The sequence below is a fragment of the Argiope bruennichi genome, chromosome X2 (genome assembly GCF_947563725.1).
Source record: "Argiope bruennichi chromosome X2, qqArgBrue1.1, whole genome shotgun sequence".
Classification (NCBI taxonomy): domain Eukaryota; kingdom Metazoa; phylum Arthropoda; class Arachnida; order Araneae; family Araneidae; genus Argiope; species Argiope bruennichi.
In genome coordinates this window covers 50,546,685-50,570,754 of record NC_079163.1, presented here as the reverse complement: position 1 = coordinate 50,570,754, position 24,070 = coordinate 50,546,685, and positions in this window count along the sequence as shown.

Sequence of the window (24,070 nt, the reverse complement as noted above, 5' to 3'; positions counted from 1 at the left end):
TTTCAGATTTATAGATCATTTTCTTCTTGTGTGCTTCTTTGAAAATATGAATTTATTAAATTGTTTCTCTGAGCTTTGCTTTAAAGTAAAATTTTCATATTACATTGCTATTCTTCATTATGATATACCTGTTTTGTATTGTTATCTTTCAAGTCAATAAGAAATAAATTCCCATCATTTTTTTCCTTTTCGAACATACTGCCACGACAACATTGAGAAGAAAAATATTCCTAATAAAAGGGTCCAACATCTGTAGAAAGAGAACATTTGATAGCCTCTTTCTCAAGATAAGAACAAAAGTTCCGAAATTTACTTATTTTATATTACCTTTTAAACATTTTGCTATCAATAAAATGCATAAAGATGAATCTGTTTGCAGATAACAAAATTTACTGTAAGTAATTGTGTTGAATGTATATAATATATCATTTCACAATTAGAGATTGCTTGAATCAAGTAAATTATCTTTGTTGCTCCAAATTCCAGGTTTATATTTACACAAATTTGAATTGCGGACGCGACTGCCTGTTTTTTTTATTATTATATTGAAATCGGTTGGAGTTTTACGATTTAACAATTGCAGTTTGCTCCTTTTTATTCAAATGTTAAAAATGATAAAATATACAGTCAGTTGATTTATACTTAGTAAATATATAGAATTACAAAATCATTCCTTTCCAGAAATTAAGGGGGGAAATGTCATAAAAATGCTTATAATTTGTTGGAAATGAAACAAATCAATGCGTCATTCGATACTACTTTGTTCAAAAAATTATTAAAGGAAAAAAAAAAGATTTTTATGCATAAAAAAAAGTGGGTCGATATAATCTGAATATTCCATTTGCAAATAGAATATAAATGTATTTATTAGAACAATATTATTAGATTATTTGAGATAATGGTATAAAAAGTCTATAATATCCAATTCATTAAATAAAAGACTGTAATATCCAATTCATTAAATAAAAGACTGTAATATCCAATTCATTAAATAAAAGACTGTAATATCCAATTCATTAAATTCATTAAATAATAAAAGCATAGCGGTGAATAGCAATTCATTGCATTATTCATCCCTGCTGTAAAAGTCAGTTAATTAAATATGAATTCTTTTGTGTCTCAAAAGATTTGGCAATAATTTTAAGCTCAAACTGAGCATGCAAAATTTTATTTCAGTGTGTTACAAAAGTGCATCAAATAATGGTGACAGATATTTGCAATTAAGTATATGAAATTCTCTAGTTTCATGTCCAACCGAACTTAGGCCTTGCTTTGATTACACTACTAGAAAGATGATGCTAGTGTCTTCCGTGACGTCATAAAGATGGTTTGCAAGAGAGGTCAGAAGTTTCTTTTCTATGAGATATGGTAGCTGCTAAGGAGAATCCTGGCATGCGGAATAGCTGAAAAATTGCACTGTTATCTAATCTATCCATGGACCTAAGAAGTATTCAAAATTAATCTTCCGATGATATCAAGAACTCAATTCTCTCGAATAAGAACATAATTTTTAGCAAAAGGCGGAATGTTAGCATGATAGTGATGAAAAACCAGAATATTAAAAGAAAGTATGCTACATCATCGTCAGTAAGACAGTTAACCAGCCATAAAACCGCCATTGTGCTACCAGGCAGGATAAAAATATGCATACTTATAAGGGCAAATTCTCATTCTCATACATGATGTGACTCCTTCAGAGATGGTTGGAACACGGTAAGACGCAGGTAAGTATTCAATGTGATAGCATTATTTTTATTTCTGCATAAAAATGTTGTGAACGATATTTACGTTTTAGTATATAAAATATAACAGCAGGCAGCAGTGGTCAAACGAGTCTAAAAGAATTTATTCTGAATCACCGATTAAAAACAACTGAAAGCGCAGTTTTCCTTGTCTAAGTATTTTGAATGAACTTATTTTAAATAAGTTTGCTTAGTAAAATGTTTCCTGAACAAATATTGACCTTTCATTCTCAGTATTCTTCCTGGATGTTCATGCAAAAAATTTAAAATTATAATTTATCATTCTGCTGAGGATTTTAAATTATTTCCGAAGCGTTACTATGAAATATGCTGGAAAAATACGAAAGGGAAAATATATCCTAAAACTATCTTTGTATTCTTCGCATGTTTGATCTGGAACATAAGCATTAAAAGATTTAGAAATGTATCCATCCGAATTTATATCACGCAAGAAGTGAAGTCATTTTATTTTATCGAGCGCATCTCTCCTTCAATTTTAATGCAACAATTCAGCAAAAATGCGGCAACTTCAAAGTGAAGTTACAAATGCTTCTAACTACAAAACCATTCGAAGCAAATTTTCGGTGCATTATGCTTAAGCACTAAAAGTCAAACTGAATGAAAATGAATATAATACGATTTCTCAAAGAGCGTGTGGTTTTTACGCAACCATAAATTACTTTTAATCATCCGAATACGTGAAGAAAAAGACAACACAGAGCATTGAAAATTCTTGTTTTTGTCCAATCTAATTAATCTCAAATGTGTTTAGAATAAACCTGCCAACTAAGCGCATTTAAGCTAGCACGTAACTATACGTTTCTGAAGTTTCCTATTCTTGAATTCCACTATAATTTAGATCATACGTGACACCAAGGATTTTTCAAAAGATAGAACATGCCATTTCATATCAAAAAAGCTTAACAGGAAGATGTATGTCTGGTCTTAATTTCTCTTATTTAAAAGCGAAACTGCTTCAGGCCTTTTTGCAAGCATCTATTTGTTTGGAACTGATTGAAATGCCTTATGAATACTAATGTAAATAAACCTTCAAATTCTTATTTTGTTTTCAATGGTTGGTACATTTGCAACCATAGCAGCACTATAAGCTTTGTTATAAATTAGTGTTCTATAAATGGAAACATTTCAGCTTCCTGAATATATAATTAGTAACTGCCCTGAATTATATCTATAATTAGACTTCAAGAGCAAACGTGTTTCCTACACTAGTTGCTCAATATTGACTGCTCATGAATAGATCCGATTAAACTAATTCACCTTGAATTTTTTAATCCTTTAGGACTTCAGGAAAGAGAATGGGTTCTTTTAAATTACTTCCTAATATTTAAAAAGACTGATTTGAATACATAATATAAAGAGATTTATTATCAATTTGATCAATTTAAAATTCATATCACATTCCAAATAAAAATTGCGTATAAAGTGTTATGTGCCTTATGATTAGAATCTAATTTTGGTCAACAATCGTCTAAGGGAAATAATTTTTTTTTCAAAAAATCTAACATCAAAGAGTGTTCTCAAAATGCTAAAAGAGAAATGCTTTTATTGAATGAATAACATTGTAAATAATATTCATTCATCTAATTCTGAATGTAATATCATTGTTTACCAGTACACATAAAAATTTAAAAATATCCATGACTTTTATTTTATTACATCAAATTGGTTAGGTCTAAATATGTACAGTTTGGAAACTATAAATTCTATAAGTACAGGAATTCTATTTCCGGATTATTTTCATCTCCAATTGGAACTGTATACTTATAAGAAAAAACAATATTTTTTCATTAAAATTTATCAAAAATAATGAGATTACAAAATCTATTAAAATTATGAAATATAATTTTATCAAAATACTTACTGAAAAACAATATTCAATTTCAATCCTTAAATAAAGTCCTCATGTAAAATGGCACATATTATGTTCATTTTAATAATTTTTTAAACAGACAGGCATTAAAATTAAAAATTATTGTTTTAGAAATGTTAGAATAATTTACTATAAACAATATTCCTTATTAATTGAGTTGTAAATAAAAAAGAATGATTTAAAAGCTGTTCTTATAAACTATTTATAAAAATTACCCCTTCTCAGAATTATTAATTTTTTTCCTCTTTGATATTCACTAAATAATTTTAAAATTTTAAAAATTAAGATCCTTTTGTATAATTCCAAGAATATAATAACCTTGTTTTAAATAGAATATACATTTTTCTACTATCTAATTACTCATTTTAATAATTAATTAATCTAATAATAACTAACTGATTTGAATTAATTAATAATGTGATTAATTTAAATACTTTCTATCGACCACACCCTGAACATTGCTATAGCTTCGCATTTTAGCCTTTTTTGATTTTTGAAATGAGTCTAGAAATGTGTTTGATAAAATTATTTACTTATTATATTTTTTGACCAGGAAATATATTTTTTAAAATTATTTTTCAAGGAAAGGACCAAGGAAATATATTTTTTAAAATTTAAAAGTCAATGCACTTAATTATTAATATTAATAAAATTGTGGTCAAAAATAATTTTTTTAATCATGTTTATTAATTTTATTAATTACTTCGAGCAACTTTTCACCAAAAGCAAGTCGGGCCCAAAGAAATTACTAAAGCTAGATCTTGGAATACCCATTTCGCAGGATTAAGTCTTACGCTCAATCGACACTTTTCATCTGATTTCACAAATTCAATTTTAGTTGAATAATATTCGTAAATTATTCAGATTATAATTCGGCCTTTCTTACAATATGTGGCTATTGACAGGTTAACATTGCAAAACCAATTTCAATTGGATATTCAATATTTTACGATGTTTTTTGTACAAAAAGCAAAATGAAAAATATTCCTCTAGAGACCAATCAAACTGCGTTAATATTTTTCTTCAGTGTCCCCTGAGTGCACTCGCCTATAAAATCTATGTCGATGTGGTTACCGCATTCGACTCAATTACATCCTATTTCAAACGGCAGGATACAATAAATTGTCAAACTCATAGGTTACCAGTCCTATTATTCGTGGCGAATTAAATAATTTGGATTCATGATGGAGAAATCGAAGAAATGGAATAAGGTTATACAGCTAGGTTATTTATGGTTCTGGAAATGGCAATGAAGGTATTCAGAATAATAAAGATATTTGAACTAAGGGAGCATTTCAGTTGTTTACATTTCCTCCAAAACTGTGATAAGGAGATTCAAGGACATGCATTGGATTTGGCTCAGTGTAAGAAAATTGCCGGCCAAGTTCAAAGGGAGTGTTCTGTTTCATCTTGCGAAAGAATCTCAGTGTGAGAAAACAGTCAGGGTATATTGAAGAAATATCTATTTTATTGATTTATAATTGTTTTGTTTATTTAAAGTTTGTAAATAAAAAAAAAGAATGTATAATCTAATAGGTGCGGATACGGAAATTTTAAGCAAATTTAAGAATCTGAAAGTGCAAAATTATAAGAATAAAGTCACCAATACAAAGCAATATGAGAGTAACTTAAATTTTTTTTTCAAGCAAAGCTTCATTTCATCTTCAAAAATATTACCATATAGGAGTAAAAAAAATTTGGTGACTCCAAAGATTTAAAAAAAGTCAATATTTAAATATTACAGCAAAGAAACTCAGAAAGACATTCCTTATTTATGTCTTCAAGACAACATTGATGATCCCACTTGATATAGGGATTCTTATTTAAAATTATGAGAGATATCCGTGAAGTAATTTATGCACCATGGAATGCTGAAGCCAGGAGAAATATGGAATTGCGTTTCCCAAACTTATCGAATATTATTGTAAAATTATTATGTTTGATTAAATAAATTAAATATAAAATGTTACCAAAACTTTCAGCTACAATCTTATGGAAAATTTAAGATTTAACTCACCTAACGCTACATATAAGTCATTAGGGCTACATTATATTAATAAAATGAAACATTAAAACATTTACTGCAATGGAAATAAATTGAAATACACGAAGTAATGAAAAAATGACAAAAGCAAAATATAACGAATAGTTAGCAAATATAAATTAGAAGTAATGTCTACGGAAAAAAAAGTAAAAAAAAGATTTTATATCAGGCTGTTACAGTAGAAATTATTTGTTGTAATTTTCATCTTGAATTTCGTCTTTATTAAATGACTTATCTAACTTTTAAACTCTAGATACTCTTCTTAATTTACTAATTTAATTCAAAGTAATAAATACATAAAAAAAGTTTGTATTTTATGAAATAATTTAAATAATAAATATTGAAAAATTTAAATTTTTTCACTGCAGGGTGGCCATAAAATAAAATGAGGTCTCTGGTTCTCGAATGCGAAAATTTTGCGGACAAATAATAGTACAATATAGACTATAAGAATTCTTTTCTACACAAAAAGAAAACATTCTCCATTTCTCGTCACCAAACACAATATGGCGCTGTATACGCAGTTGGCTAGTCCAATTAAACAAACAAATCATATAAATAACAATTTCCACTACAAATTTTGTATTGACATTATTAGTATATGTGGCTGGCCTATCAAGAGTTCCAAAATAGCAGGATTTGGATTGTATGATTTACTGCAGAATGAAATAGTTCATCGTTGCTTTGTCGAACTTGAAGGATGAGGCCATGGGGCGGAATATTTTTTTCTTCAAAAGGCATTATTAAATTTCTTTTCATCTAAATAATGAACTAAACATTATTGAAATTTGGACCTAAACTTTGTTTTGAAACTATAACATTTTGTTTTGCATTAAAATATTTTGCAGTTTCCTAATTTATTATCAATGATAAATAATCACTATAATTATGTAATGTTATTTAACAAATACAAAAATGTGATTTTAAACATCCTGACATATAAATTAGCGTTTTTCTTTCGTTTAGCACTATGATAGGATTTTAAATATTTTAAAATGTATTTAACTTGCATGAATAATAAAAGATATAATTTACAAAATAAATAAGAATAATGTAAAATGTTAACTCCTCGCAATCCCATCTAATGTGACGGAAGGACACACCAGATAACAGAAATACCGGATAGGTTGCTGTTCTATAAATACGTATTTCCTATCCCTCCAGTATCATTAAAGCACATTTTTTAAGCCTAAAACCATTCATATTCATGTCTTTTCGTCGGTTCTAGGGTTAATATTTTACAATTGTCTTCTGTGTGTAGTGATATAAGTTAAAAAAAATTAATAATAAAAAAATTATATCCAGGATTTTAAAAAAATGCCGTTTTTCAACTTATTTCACGCACTCAGTACATACGAGATTTGTAACAGGCACTGTTTGCTACGCATTGAAAAAGTAATTTATTCCTCATTACAGAGAACTATTTTTTTTAACTAAGCAGTGCAGTCGAGAAGTGTTTTTAACCAAGCACTATTTCTAAAGTTGTTGAAATTTGATTTATGAATTTTAGACTCTAGGTACTTTTACTCATTTATTAATTTATTTCAACTCAGCATGCAAGAAACAAAGTTAGATTTTTTGAAATATTTTGAATAAGAAGCATTAAGAGGTTTTAGCTTTCCTACTAAGATATGATCATAAAATAATGAGAGGTGTTTGGAACTCTGTTATAAAAATGAAGCAAAAGAAGCTGAATTTGGTCTGCAAACAATTCGAACACAAGAATTAATTTTACTCAGAGAGAGAGAGAGAGAGAGAGAGAGAGAGAGCTCCAATTTTCGCTGCCAAATGCAATATGGAAATGTACACGCAATTGCCTGTCAGTTAGCCGAATTTAGTCAGTATTCAACGATGTCAAATTTATATTGGCATCACTGATATATTTAGCTGACTTATCTACTATTTTTCGAAATAATTTTTTTTCTCCTATTTATGTTTTATCATAGAATGGAGCAGTTCTGATTTGTATTGATTTGTCTGACATAGCGCTCGGCAATATTTCAAGTTTTCACAAGATTATAAACATTACACAAGATTATAAATATCCGTTCAGTAAGCTACGTCGTTCATATAACTTGAGAAGCAAAAATAATTTGATCTGGCGAAAAAGACTTTGAAGAAAGGGAATGTTAGGCTATTTTACACAATTATTTGCAAATAGGCTGGGTTAAAGTTACAGTGATGTAAGTCGTATTTCCCAAAAATTAATACAATGCAAATTGTACTGAATTATTCGGCAATAAAAATGTTGTAATGTTATCATTTTAATGATATCTTGTATCGAAATTATATAAAGACTAATATAAATTGAATTACATTATAGATATGGGATAATATAAATTTCTTTAATAAGGATTAATCAAAAAAATTAATGACTAACATCTATGTAATTTTAACTCATCCAGTTGTTTACGTAGGACTTCTCAAGCATATATTCTGTATCAGTAGATATTACGTCTTGTATGAAAATGGTAGACTGCAGGCAACTTCGCTATTGGAGCAATGGAATATAAAAAAATTAAAAGCATTGTTCGCTATTTCCGAATGAAACATTTGTATCATTTTCTTCAAAAAAATGTCGAAAGCTATAAATCCGCATCATCCAGTAACCTTCGATTAATGCAAGAGTGTATGCTGTTTGTGCGAACAGTTTACCGAGAGATAGTCTGTTGGGTTTATAAAGCACATCTGCGTCAATATTTTTCAAAAATTTGTATAATGATGTCGACTTACTTCATGTTAAATAATCGTGCTCCATATGCAGTTTCGTGATTCTGGTAGTAAGCAATGAAAATTCATTAACCACATTTATTAACACTGCAAAAATAGAACTTGAATATATTGATTTATCTTTGGCCAACTGTGTGTATAGTGCCATATTGCAGTTGTTGACCTTTTTTTTTTTTTTGTTCAAAAATAAAAAAAAAATCATGATCTGATAAATATATAGACCAAAGTTAATTGCATTTGGCTGAACAATTTTTTCTTTCTTTTTTTACAATGGAGCTGCAAAACACCTCACGTTATTTTATATTCATCCCATGTTTAAGAATTCCTTTTTTATTATTTTAAATAACCTTTGCATAAATAATCTTTTTTTTATGAAATCTAAAATAAAATTGCGGTAAAAATTGAATTCCATCAGCAAGCTTGTCAAAATTAGTAAAATTAAAAATCATGAAAGAGGTGTCAGGTGAAATAATTGAGCTAAAAGCAAACGTGAATTACTGAGGAAGTTTCATTTTTTTTTCTGCATTCTTATTCGAGTCAGGTTTGAATTACCACGTTTTGCTCATATATTGCAGACACATTTTGCATTAGGCACTATTTTGTTTGAAAATGTAATAGAATAAAGTAATTTTTTACTCTCTTTTAATCTGTTTTAATATAGTATTTTTCTCAATATTTGTACTCCGTTTCTATCTTCGAAGGAATACTTACATTTTCTCGTACTTTTTATAGAGAATGGCTTCATAAAAAAATTGTAATAATATGTTGCCCAAATTGTAAATACTTTCAATGTTGAAACAAAAGAAGCCATTTTAGAGCAGGCGTCAAATACAGAGGGATAAAGAAAAAAAAATTTACTAAACTGTCAATGTTTTTCTCTAAAAAAAGCAGTGTTTTGGAATCAGGAACTTTAAATGTATGTATTTCTAAGTTGAGGAATAGTGAATGTCACGTGCTCAGAAATGAAACATTAAATTGCAAAATCTCAACTAAGTTGGATAAAATAAAAAGAAAATAGTAGTTGTTAGTCTGAGAGAACACAGAATTCTTCTTTCTCAACTAAACCAGTTACAACGAGAAATGATTGCACGAAAAGAGAATCTGAATCATGATGGAGAGATCAACGGCTGACATAGTGTCTAATATCTCCGTTTTATTTACACCTGAAATTACTTTAAAAAGAAAAGTAGTACTTCAATTCAACCAGCGCAAGTTATTAAGGCATGAGTCACCAAATTTCCTGCTCATCATGGAAGCTTTTGCAATATCCTTTGAAGGTTTTTAGATCGTGACCTCTATCTTCCTGAATAGTTCTCCCAGAATATATTTATGGATTTGAAATTTCCCAGATTTCAGTTTCGAGGATTTTACTTGCAATATTTTGACTAAATTTAAAATGTTGTAATAGGAATTCTGACAATTTGTTGACTGATTTTACTGCAATATTTAGTTTTGATACTGAATTTATTTTATTGTAAACAGGTAGTTGGGTTGGCTGTTAAAACGGTTTTTATTTACTTAAAGTGCCCATTTTAGCGTAGAAGAGCTCCGATCTAATTGAGGATTTTATTGAGGATGCTTTTGGAATTTTATGTTATGAAATTAATTTTTCCTAATAATTTAATGGCGCGTAAGTGATTTTGCGTTAATACAAAACTTTTAAGAATGACATACGTTTAGAATGGGTTAGCTCCGCATTTTCCTCTCTCCTCTTTTCTAAAATTTGCTCATTTATGGTCATTTTCTTCAAACAGTTATGACAGGATATGCTAAAATTATTGTGAATGTTAAAGCGAGTCAGAGACATTTTTATTTAATTTATAGATACAATCAAAGCCGGATTACGTTCTATAGGGTCATTAAACAATTAAGTGTAAATATTTTTTAAGTACTAAATATTACGACAAACTTAAATAAAAAAACCCCATTTTTTACGGATTTCCTTAAACAGATATGAATTCAGTGTATTGTGAATAAAAAAAGCTCTTGAATAAAATTCAAGAGTAATTTTAAGCAAAATGACAAAAAAAAAAAAAATCAAAGTTTTTCAAGGCTATTGATTTATAAATCAATTGACTAGCTAAAAAAAATAAAAAAAATAAAAAATAAAAAAATAGTGGTCTACACTGACTTGCCTATGAATTACAAAAAAAAAAAAAAAAAAATCCCAAGAACATGTTCTGAAATTTGACTTGACACTACTTGGATTTATTTGAATATGGCATAGTACATGGACCTTGACAATCACATGAAAGCGTGAAATTATATTACTCTGGAAATATTACAGAAAAAAACCCTTGGAATTCCTTTGAATTTGTTTGAGAATTCAGGCAGTTCAATTCAGGCTTTATCAATTTGATAATTTGATCTCAGATATTGTAGAGAAAGCGTGAAAGTTATGCAGCTATTTGATTTTCGATGAAGTGCATCTACAGTTATGGAAGTATTGTTTACGTATTAAAGAGTGAGTGTGCTCCAAATAATGAAACCGCCAGCAACTACTTTTTGGCGGAAATGATGACCTTAACTATCTCACTTCGGTACCGTTAAGAAATGTGGATGGAAAAGTCAACTAGAGGAATGTTAATTGTTGGAAAGCGACACTGCAAGAGCTTGGATAGCCTAAACTAAAAATGAAATGTGCTAATTTGAATTACTTAACAAATTCACTTGCATTAAATTTCTGTTATTTCTTCGCCAGGTCAAATTTGATATTGTGTGCACTTTTACTAAATCAGCCTTAATATAAAGTGGAATTCCAAAAAATTAAATTTGTGATTTCACTTCCAGTTTGACTAATCATTCACAATGAGTGCCAAATTTTAATAAATATACGATGATTAATAACTTTCTAATAACCTTTTCCCTTATCTTAATAAATCTCATGGAAAAAATCTCTAAAATTCATATTACGTAATTAAAATCTCGTATTTTCGTTGTTTTTCAAATACTCACTTTTCTATGTGCAGACAATACTTTCATAGCTATATCTAAATGTGCTCACAAATTAAAAAGTATACATTTAAATCATGTTTATCAATGAATTTGGGACTAGATTTTTTACCCTGTGTCTAAATTATTTTTAGAGAGTTTATTATTTTCAGATTTCCTTTTCAAAATTATGCCCATCATAAATTCATATCTAATATTTAAGCAAACACTTGGAATTACTTTCAACGTTTTTACTTAAGTCTCAAAAGTGAAAAAAAAATTATAAACTTTATTTGAATATTTTTGTACATTAAATCTTTCATTATGAAGTGATCAAAAACTATGCAACAGATTAAACAGAAAAAAAAATAATTCTATACAAAAATAAATTATTTCAAATATATAATTAAAAATTTATTAACTGACTGCTACATGTTATAAGTTTCAATAATAAGTATTTCTTTGTTGTCTTTACAAATGTATAAAACCTTTTGTAATCGATCTCTAGGTATTTTTCCGAAATAATTGTTGCAGAGATAAGATCTCCATGATATAAACAAATCTTTGATGACAACCGTGTCAAATTAGAATCACTTTATAGACCTGTATTTCTTATAGGAATTTGTTTAAAGTAGAATGAGAAATTCTTTTTTTATCATTTTTTTTTATTATTTAACAGCATTAAACAGTATAAAGAAAAATAAAACAATTATTTGTTTGACTATCATTTGAAATATTTAGTAAACTGAAGACAAACACACACACACGCACACAAAAAAAAAAAAAAAAAAAATGGAAAAAAAAATGTGTGAAGTAAACATGATTGCTAAAAAAATTCATAAATTCATAGATTTCAATAAAAAAAGCAAGGTATTAGGGAACAGAATCATGAAAAGAATCACGTTTCTATAGTTCATTGCGCAGTGTTTCATTCTCAAAAACTAGGTCCGTTGTTTCTTTTGATAAGCAACCTCGAAGCATTTCCGTTCTTTTATCGATGACTCTCGCTTTCTATTTACTTGGAATAATATATTTATCTCTTTTAGCAATTCGTGTATCATCCTCGTTCCCTGACCGGTTCAAGGTTTGGAGCGAGCTACGACCTATATAGCTGTTAGTAAAGTGCGTAGAGTTCGCAGAGGTCATTGTATCTTCTGGTATATTTTTTGGTACTGCCTATTGTGGTTCAAATCGGTTATTCTGAAGGTCCTATGTTTAACATATCTCCTGATAATATGCTTTCACATCATATATCCATCAGATACATATAAAAAAATCTGCAATTTAATTAATGCCGCTTGATTTCTTATATTTCGATGGACATTTTGAAATCAACACAAGTGAGTGAGATGACCTTTACGTGCTGGAAAATATTAATTATTTTATATTTTGCACTAAATTATTTGATAAAAATAATATTATTATTTAATTAGTTAAGATATTAATTGCTCAATTAAAGTTTCTTTCTATAAATATTTTCTGTAAGTCGAAATAAAAAGCTCTACCAATAAATTATTAAAGTTAATAAAAAATGAAAAATAATTACAATTTAAATTTGATTCTTTATGCAATGTAAAGTTAATCGATAAAATAAAATCTGAAGTAGCATTTTCACAGCTCATAAGTCATGTTTATTTCATATTGAAAATGAAGACTACAAGTTTCTAGTTTTTGTTTAATTGATGAAATGTTAAAATTATCTCACTGAAAGGCAATTAATTTTTCCTACAGATTCAGTTTTTTTGTCCATTTTTTATTTTGTATTACAGTTTTAGCTTAATTTACTAAGAGAAAAGTTTATTTCAAACACATACTTAAAACAGCTTACTTGAGAAGTTGTTGCCTTTTTTTAAATACTTACGGAGCTAAAACTTTATTTAGTGTGTGAATTCTATGATTATAAGTCATTGAACTCTAAAATTCATGATCATAGATAGTAAATAATTGATAATCGACATCAGTTTAATCTGTAATAAATCATCAGATGAAAGAAATCAAAAATGCTCTTTTTGAAGAATTTCCTAGAACTTCAGTTTTTTCTTTTGGAATCGGGAAAAAGAGATCGATACACATCTATGATGAGACATGTTTTCTTTTATGCATTAAAGCTTCTTAACAAATCATAAGAAATAAACAAGAACATTAATAAAAAATTGTTTATTTGCGATATTTATCTTCTTGGAAATCCCTCTTTTAACAAATACTTCATAACAAAGTAATGTCGGGAGATATTCTATGATACTTATTATAAGTAACTTCTGAGAATCTTTTAATAGTTACCATGAGAATAGTTTAGAGTTAATAATCTGAGATAGTTTAGTAATTACCATGAGAATAGTTTAGAATTAATTCTCTGAGAGTAGTTAAGTAGTTAATAATGTTTTTGAACTTTCAAGGAACATCGCAGAGCCTTGGTGTGGATGGTAATTTCCTCAATCTACAACTTTATATTCAAGAACTACAACTGGCGATTCTTTAAAAATAAAGTGTGTTCTAAAGGTTGCTTCTACCCCATAATAAGAATTAATGCCTGAATAATTCCAAATGACCATGATCGCGTTTCTAGTTCAAATGATTAAAATCACATCGAGATAAATTTTGATCCAGACAAGGCATTGGGTTCATTTCGAGGTAAAGATGAAATACCAAGAAACACGGCAATATAATAATAGGCTATCGTCAAGTAGAACATGTTATTCTTCAATCATCAAACGCACTAATACTTTCATTATTCCCGGAGATGATACTAAAATAACTTTTAGATGGTCGCTGGCAAATTTGACTAAAATGTTTATTGTGATACAATAAAAAGATTCAACTTAGATTCAGTTCCATTTTCCTCAAAAAGATTCAATTCCATTTTTAAAGATTCAACTTTAGCAAAGTTATTTTGCAAGCCTGATTGAAGAAAATTATTTATAAATAAGATATGGATGATTACTGTTTAAAAAAATCTATTTAAATATTTTTCTCACTTCCTTTCTCTAGCGTAAAAAGTTTATTTGAATATAGTAATTAAGAAGCGTGTGAATAGTTATAGGTACTGGATTACTCAATAACAAGGTGCAAGAGCGTCCATACCCTTTGTTTCATAATAATTTTATCCAAAGTGAATATCAAGATAATAGGGTGTGAAGTATTTGTTCTGAAATCGTTAATTTTAGTAAATTTTAAAATCGCTAGAATAATTCTTTAATTTTTCCGTTTTTTTTTATTTATGACAGTAATAATCTATACTACAAAGTAAATTTTAGATATGGAACAAGCACAGAGGGAATCTTAAAAAATTTGATTTATCAGACACTTGCTTTCATTTACTTTATTTCAAAATATCACAAAATTTTATTTTTATTATATACAAGAAAGGAAAGGTTCTCATGTAGAATTTCATTGGAAATTTTCTTTCCCTATTATAAGAATTAATGCCAATGTGGGTAAACAAGTATAATGTGAACACATTATAGTTTGACTTAAAATAAATAATTTCGAAAACAATACTAACTAGTCATTTCACATAATCTAATTTCTTCCGCATTTGGAGCATGCTTTCGATCAACAGCAAGGTTAAATATATGTTTCTTTTTACAGGTGAACTATTATAACCAGATTACATGAGTGAATGAACTTAGAGAATTGTCAATGAATTAGCTTTATCCAACAGAACTCTAAAGTGTTAAGAAATTATACGTCAGAATTGATTATGAAAGAAAGCTGTAATTTATGTTTGAATCAGAAAAAAATGTGGTTATGTAGCGTGAAGAACATTGAATCGAAATTTTTCCGAGAAAGTTATCTTTCGGATTCGTTTGTTAATTTAAAACGATTACTTATAGTTACATAAAAGCATCTAAACAAAGGATATGTATTGTTTGAGGCATGTTCTTGTTCATTTGATAAAACTGAAGACTGAATTTTTAATGATTAGAAACGTTTCAATTGACATATTTAATTTTAGCACATTTAAGTAGCACTAAATTGCATGCTACTGATCAGTGATAAGATAATTAAATTTCAAAAGTTTCATATTGAATAAGAGCATTCTTTAAAGTGATTTTTAGAAGATTAAAGACAAAGAAATTGGAGATTGTTGGTTTCCTTACACTTTTAAGTGTTAAAGAAGCGAAAGATTTAACTTCAGAACTTTGCTTTCAGTTAAGTGAAACCTCAGTATTATGTTCACTCAAGAACTTCAGATTACAGGAATCCGTTAATTACAGAAGTATGACTATTTTTTTTACGAATAAAGATACTATTACGTGCAAAAATTAAATTTTAGAAAAAGAAAACTTCAGCTATGGATTATACAATTTTGCAATAATACATTTTCAGGAGAGTTTCGTGATACTTTTCATACATTTGAGATAAAATATAAGATATTCATACATAAGATATAAGATGAGGTTCCACAGATGTTTCTGTTTAAATAAGAATGTATTAATTATCCATGTATGAACACTGTTTTATTACAAATTGTGACTTAGTAGAGTAAAGCATCAGTTTCATTGTCCCTGCAACAACTAGAAATCATTTTGTAACAGTGAATTGATAGCTCTACCACAGTTTCAAGTAAAAGTACTGCAAAAATGGGAACATGATAAACTTTTAAAGTGAAAATAAAAGCAAGATTGGAATAATAATTTTACCTTAATTTTAAATCTATAAGTTCTTTATATTTTTCTAAATGTTTGTCTGTGTCATTTTAAGATTATTGAATAATGAATAGCTGTTGAATGTTGAATGGATCTGTTCAAAAATATTGATGTAAATAACTAATAAACACACTTTTTAAGAAATTCTAGCCAAAAAAAAAAATGTTTGAGCATAATTAAGATAAGTATTTTTATCCAAGATAATAGTTTTCGAAATTTCCGTATAAGTGCACTGGTACCTCTTACATTGTCTGTATTATTGTATATTCTACTTGCTATTCTTTTAATATGAATCTAGGTAGTTTAGTTATGGGTAGCACCCAAATGTAATCAAGTTTATTCAAATTTCGTCATTGATTCACATAGCATGTATCCTTCTTTGTAATTCATTCTAAGAAATATATCGAATATAATTTCAACAAGTAATGAAATACAAACTACTGATTGCTATAAAAACTCAGAAATGTATTTCTTTTGTTGTTGTTGTTTACTTTTAATTTATTTTTTAAAACTTCAAATAAAAATATTTGTTTGCAATGCTTAGAAATAAGTAACAATTTTAATTTTAAAATAAAATTTTAAAAAAGAACATTATTTTGAGTATTATTTTATTATTGTCTATACACATATCAATCAAACGCATCCAATTTTGAATTTGCTTTATGTTTATTTATCAGAGAACGTTTGTGTCAAAGTAAGGTCCCAAGTGGGGCACATTGTAATTGAGGATGAGAAGCTTCCGGCATTGTTGTTGGTTCGCCCCCCTCCCCTGTGGGTACACGAAAAGGTGGGCGTCTGGCTCCTCCCATCAATTACGGGATGTATTTCCTTAGGGAATGGCTGTACCGTGACCGGTGATGCCCCCTAAAACTCAACCACAGTTCCCGCTAGTGTTGCAGTTGCTGCGGTCCGGTCATTCAAGTTTTTCCGTGTGCCTTCCGGTGGGCTGGACCAGTCAGTTTGTGATTTGTCAAACTAAGCAACTAATTAAAGTTGTCTTATAAAACAATAGAGGAATTACTGTCTTTCAGATGAATGGATGATGAAAAAGTGTTAGTTTTAAATCGGATTAATTATAAAATGTCTGACAATTTAATTTACTCAATTTTTTTAGGAAAGAAATTAATTAGAACACATTTAATACATTATTTGGTTTCATTTCCTCTTCGATAACTGGCAAATAGTTTTAAAAAACAGAAATTTCGGCACTATAAAATTAACATTGTTTTTGAATAACCTTTGAAGAATGTTATGAAAACAGTTTATAAGAGTAAGAGCTATTACAAATAAATCAATAAAAAGTTAGTTTAAAATAATTTGGTCATAACCTCAAAGAAATAAAAGAATCTTTTCTGTTATAATTTCCACAGTGTCATTGCAACGATCTAGGGGAAAGGAATAAATTTAATTCCATAATAAACCAGTAGAAAATAGAATGAAAGGGAATACATTTATTAAATATGGCAGAAAACTCATACGTAATTACTCTTAAATATTGTTTCATGCATGAATTCCGAGTATATTTTTCATCAATCGTAAGTAAGAGTTTTATGCTTAGAAGATATTTTTAAACGAAGATGACGTGAAATATTTTTATATAAGATTCCATTTGTATTATCTAGACTCCATGAGTTCTTAAAGGTGATATTTTTTTATCTAACGAACTAATAAATTTTTAATATTTTGACTTCGGTAAAAAAGGAATGGGATACTTTTTCGTAAAAGAGCTCAGTAAGAAGTTCATATATGCTCTTAACTTTATTATTGAGACCGTATATGACTACTTAAATGAACAATCTCGCATTTGTTTTGAGCAATTCGAAATCACCTCCCCCCCCCCTCTAAAAAAAGGAGAAAAAAGAAAATAAATATAAATTGAATGTTATATTTGGTTATTCAAACCAAATCTCATTCTTCAAGCATTAATAATTTGGGGATGATGCGCAGGTGGAAATAATATGGCTTATTGAATAATAGGAAAAATTCAAGTATATTACTAAATGGAATTGCACGATGACATCCAATTTTGTATACTCTTTTAACTTACTTATATTCATTTTTTAAACTATGCATTGGTACATTAATATTCATATTTTTAACTAATACAGTTTTTAAGTTATTGTTAAGTTCTATTCATTTTTTTTAAATTTTTCAAAAATCTTCTTATTTATTGATTGTATTGCTATTTTATACATTCCTTAAATCTTGTGCATTTGTAAATCACTAGAAGTATTTCAAGACAATTAATAAATAATATTAATAATAATATTACAACTCATCCCAATAAAATTACAACTCATTTGTTTTATAGCTTTTCAATTTAAAGAAATGCCTTTTCTACTTAAAAATGATATGTAATAGAACATAATTTCTTCCTGTTTTTTAAACATAATAAAAAAATCTTCCTTAATTAATTTATAAAGAATTGAGATAAAATATTAACATGAATAACTAGATTTCTGTTAAAATTTTAATAACACAGCCTTTTCTAAAATTTTAAAATCAGCAATTTTGACTTTAAGATGGTCATTTTAACGAAAAAACAATTTTATGTATTATTTATTAGCAAGACAGAAAAAGATAAAATTCATATAATCACTTATTGTTTCAAATGAAATATACAATTATACTTAAGTTTATCATTGTGATTTTCTTTCTTTCAAAATCTTTTCTTTTACGAGAATTTCAGGAGATATTTTTTGTGAACCAATTTATGTTAATAAAATAAAAATTTAATCAAATTAAATTATTAACATATTTAAGTTTATTCTAAAATAAATGTGGAATTTAATTTCAAAGTATTTATTGAGTATAATATAAGGATTACAATAATTTCACGCTGAATGCATGCCCCTATTAATTTTTTTCCAATCTTTTGTGATATGCTCCAAATATTTCTTATGGTGGCATCCTTTCTGATGGATTTAGATTTTCAAATTTTTTTGCATTTTCTGATTTACTAGTCCTGTATGCATTACTTACGAATATATGAAATTATTACTAATTTTGTATTATTATAGGATTTTATCATTTATTACTTACCAGAGCTCTTTCAAAATGGTCAGAATTTATTTTACAATAATTATATTAGCATTGCTTCGTTTATTTGGTAAGATGTTTAATAACCGTTAAAGCATATTCTTCATTACCTCGTAAACCTCGTAAATTGAATCGCGATACCTTTCATAAAGAAAATTATAACACGACGCTCTGTTACTTCATTTTACATTTTCACCATGCAACAAATTATAAAAACCCAGTTCTTGCCGATGGTTCTCCCAAGGAGTTAACTTCGTAATTAACATGATGTCCTTATTAGCATTCTTGAGGCGAAACATCAAAGGCAACATAAGATGTCAAAGGTTTTCCACTTGTTCTTATGAGGAAATAATAACTTTGTGTTAATTGAAGTATGTAAAGCTTTTTTCCTCGAAGACTGTCTATTTACAAACTTGGGAAATTAAAATTCTTCACAAAAACTTTACAGAGACAGGGATAAAGCCTTTGCTCTTAATCAATAAGTGTGATTATACTATGAGAACTTTACAGGAGAGCAAAATATACTCTACTGTAAGGACCCATCACGATCTGCCCCTAAATTATTAAATTACTAACATTGCAAATTACCTACTTTTTAAGAATTCTCAGAAAATTTCAAGAATATGGAAATTATATTTAGGCTTCAACGATATTAACTTTTGATTGAAACTTGTAGATATCTTTTAATTATTATTTAATCTGCAATTTTTTTTTTTGTTTCACAACGTATGCCTAATAACCACGAGAATTTTTAACGATTTAATGAGACAAGAGCTTTTAAATTAAATAATAATAAATAAATATGAAATAAATAAATTTATTTAATATTATTTATTTATCATTAAATTTTACGTAATAAATAAATATAAAATTTAATAATAAATAAATAAATATTAATAAAAACTTCCAAGATATTTTTTCAGACATTATATTTCATTTTTAATGCTTTTGGCTACACTACATTAATAAAAAATAAAAATAAACCAAAACTGAATCTCCTTTACTGTAATGATAATGCAACTTACAATTAATTTTAAAAATGAACTTATTTTTCAGAATTAATTTTATTCCAATAATGAAATTTGGCTGAGAGACAGATACGAGATCTTGCTTAAAATTATACTAATGAACGTATGTTTATTTCCATCATTTACATACTACAATAATTACTGTACTTAATAATTCAAAACAAATGAAAATATGAAATGAGTTTATGTGTTATGAAATGAAGCATTTTCAAATTTAAACACTTTTATTTAATTTACTTTGTTTCAAGTCATATTATCTATTTTTCACTGACTTCTTGTTGTGTTCGAGTATAGAAACTTCATAAATTTTTATATTCTTGACGACAATACATTATCTCAATAGTTTGAGATTAATATCAGTTAAGCAATCAATTTAAATTTTGTTTCAAAACTGTTGGTACCGCCCGCTAATATATTTAAAAAATGATTTATTTCCAAAGCCCACAATTTTTTAAAAAAAATAATATAAATTAAAAATGAAACGCAGAAATCAATTTAGATTATGTATTATATTTTACAGCATACTATTAAAGTGCTTTCTAGAATATAATTTTTTTTTCAAATAATTTTTTTGCAATTATTGAAGTCGATTTGTTTCCTTGAATATTCAATTTTTTTCTGTTAAATTATCTTTTAGAAAAAGTTAAAACTTATGCTGTTTTCAAGAGTTTTATTTTTAACATCCTATTTTTCTCCCTTTAAGATACTTTTTAAAGTAAACAAAACATATACGAAATTCATGGTAATAATCTAATCTTTTCATCAAAATACTAAGACTCCACACTGCAGGTGCATTAAGTAAACTGTCTAATCCAGTAAGTTATTGTATTCATCTATACTAACAAAAACATTGCACAATATAATTTAGCCATCATTCTCTCTAACAGATTAAAAGCTTTGCTTAAGGAAGCGAAACTAAAACCGTAAATGATTTGCTAATATTGAGATGGGAAGATTTAAAAGTATTCAATTTTTCCCAATTTGCTTTGGGGACGGACATATAATTTTTTTTCCTAACGTTTGGTGAGACTTAGTAAATTTTAATGAGTTATATTCCATCACTGTATTGGGTTATTTTTGTTCCAAAAATTTATTAAACAATTATTTTAATAAAAAGTAAAAATAAGCAACAACACTATTATTTGAAAAAGGCACATGCATCACGAACATGGATGAGTAGTTCAATCAATCTAAAAACAAATTTTGAAAATATCTTTAAAAAATTTAGTTACATTTTTATCATTAATTAAATACAACATATCAAACAGTAGAAGATTTCAAAAGATCCTTCAAGAATTGCGAATTGACGTGTGAAAATTTAGATTGTTTGACCATGGCTATCAAAATTTGTTTCAACACTAACATCAGAAACATAAATGTTTAGACGAAAAACTTTGGGTTTTTTCTTCCTGTTTCTCATACGAGGCATTGAACTTTCTTATCTGTCAAAAAACAGCATCACCTTGATAAACTTGTAAATATCTAAAATGCTACTAAATTTTGCAGTTTTAAACATGTGCTAAAAAAATGTAACAACAGCGTTTAAAGCAAGCAAAATGTATTGATTTGTGTAAAATAAATATTTGTTATCAATTATATTATTAACATAACTATATTTGAAGAGATAAAGGAATAAAACTAATATTAAATAACAAAAGCAATACATTTTATTTCACAAAAAACAAATAAAAATTATTTCTCCACAGAAAATGATTTTGTTCTATAACACAAGTATTTACAATGTCCTAAGTATAGTTTAAAACCTTTATCGTTAGATCTGTAATAATAATCTTTAAATAACTGTAATGTTGGAATATTTATGAGTTATTTAGGTTTAGTAAACAGTACTTAAAGTCATTAAAACAAAACCGGCTCGTTTCAAAATATTAAAAATAGTTTAACGATGTACAATTCGACAACGTCAATATACGGCTACTGGACTTTCAACCCTATATTATACGCATACAGTTTATTTTAAGTGACGATAAAAAAGCATATATATATAAAAAAACAAAAATTACACAATTTAATGAATTAAAAATTGGTATACTTGTATTGACGCGGTTGCAAAACTACAGATCAGGAGCTAACCTCTCATCGGAAGTATATATGTCAACATGATATGATTGACCAATTATCTAGAGGTAATGTGTTTTAATATGCATTCTGAGAGCAGTATGAATAATAAGGAACAGAAGAAACTTGTTGAAAGGTAATTTTTCTTTGAGCTAGATTAAATTGGGCACTGATATTTAAATATTGATTCATAATTTATAAATATTTCCAAGGTAATTTTGATTAAATCAGCAATGCAAGCACGTATACCTTAATCGCGTATGGCTCTTTTGTATTCTGAAACAGGAAAAAATAAGATGAAAATAATTCATAGAAATTATGTAAATGAAAAATCACGAAAACTAAATGATGAAATTCGAAGTATTTATTAAATAAATGGTTTACGAAACAAATTGTAAAGAGAAAACTTCTTACTGAAAACTTAGATGGTAGAATATCAGTAAAAACTGAAACTTTAATATATTTGGTATAAGATGTGATTTAAAGGAAAATATTCAAATTATAACAACAGAAGAAAACCTATAAATTATATATTGTGAAAACTATATAGAAATTATTTTGTAAAAAAAGATACACTTCATATAGGGATAAAAAATTTATTTTTATTTCAAAGGCAATAGAAATATTTCTTCAAAGGAATCAAGTCTCTTGAAATTTACGTGGCATGGGAAACATGCCTGTGCATATTGTTTAATATCTAACTGCACGTTGTCTTATGCTGTGCCGTGACTTCCGATCTTTTTTCATCATATTAGATGTGCAACATATTAAGAATCAAAATGTTATAACGTATTCTGCGAATCTCATAAGAGATATTGATCCCATTTTAATTAACGGGGTTGAAAATAAGAAAATATATATGACTTATCTAGTTATGGCAAAACTATTGCGAAGTATTTATTTTAGATCAAATGTTATTAGCTTTCAAACGAATCTATGAATAATACTTGAAGAAAATTACGAATGGGAAAAAATCGAGACTTATGTTTTATTGCTAATATTTATTAAATTTTCAGTGTCATCAGTTTCAATTTTCGTTAACTGATTTTTTTACCATTAGATTTGAGGATGTCTCATAAAAGCGCATGAAGAATTTTTTATCTTTTATATGGTAACTTATTCCATTTCACATCTTTTTTCTATTATAATAATTTATTAAATAAATCTTGATGTATAGGGCGTACAGCTAACAATAATATTAAGATGCAACATTCTCATGTCAATAATTATTTAAATCTACTTCTTATTTTATTTTATTTATTTATTTTGGAAAATATTTGTCGAATAAATAACTTTTGTAAAGTAAACAATTTTCATTTTCTAGACGAATACCGAATATCTGTTTCGAAACAAATGTTATTTTGCTTGCAAAAAACTTTATGCAATCTGCGCCATTTAAGAAAAAAGCGATAAAAACCTTATCTTCTTGAATATTTTATATGTCCTATTTTATTCTATTTCTCTTCCAATAGCGAATGACAAATCCTTAAAAATTTATCATCCGGGCATTTATGATCCAACTAATTTCTTTTATTTCTCCCTTTCATCCATTTTTAAAAAAAATTCAAAGTGCAAACGAATATTGATCCATAATCAGATATCGTACACATATAAAGGAATTGTTAGAAGGACAATAATGGACAACAAATAAATAATCTTGGCAAAATTTTTCGAAATGAAAAAGTGAGAGGATTCATAGACTTTGCAGAAAAGTTGACAATAATCCTGTAACTATCATAACAATAATTATGGCAGTTATCAATTAAGTCATAAGAGGCATCTAAATATTTAATAATTATTAAATAAATCACAGCTATATGATAGTAAAAAATCAGAAATATCAGCATACGCCTACATGTTTCATTAAGGAATAGAATTAAATAAGAATCCATTTCAATTTAGAAATTTTTAGAGCTTTAGTAAACCAGAATTATTAACTT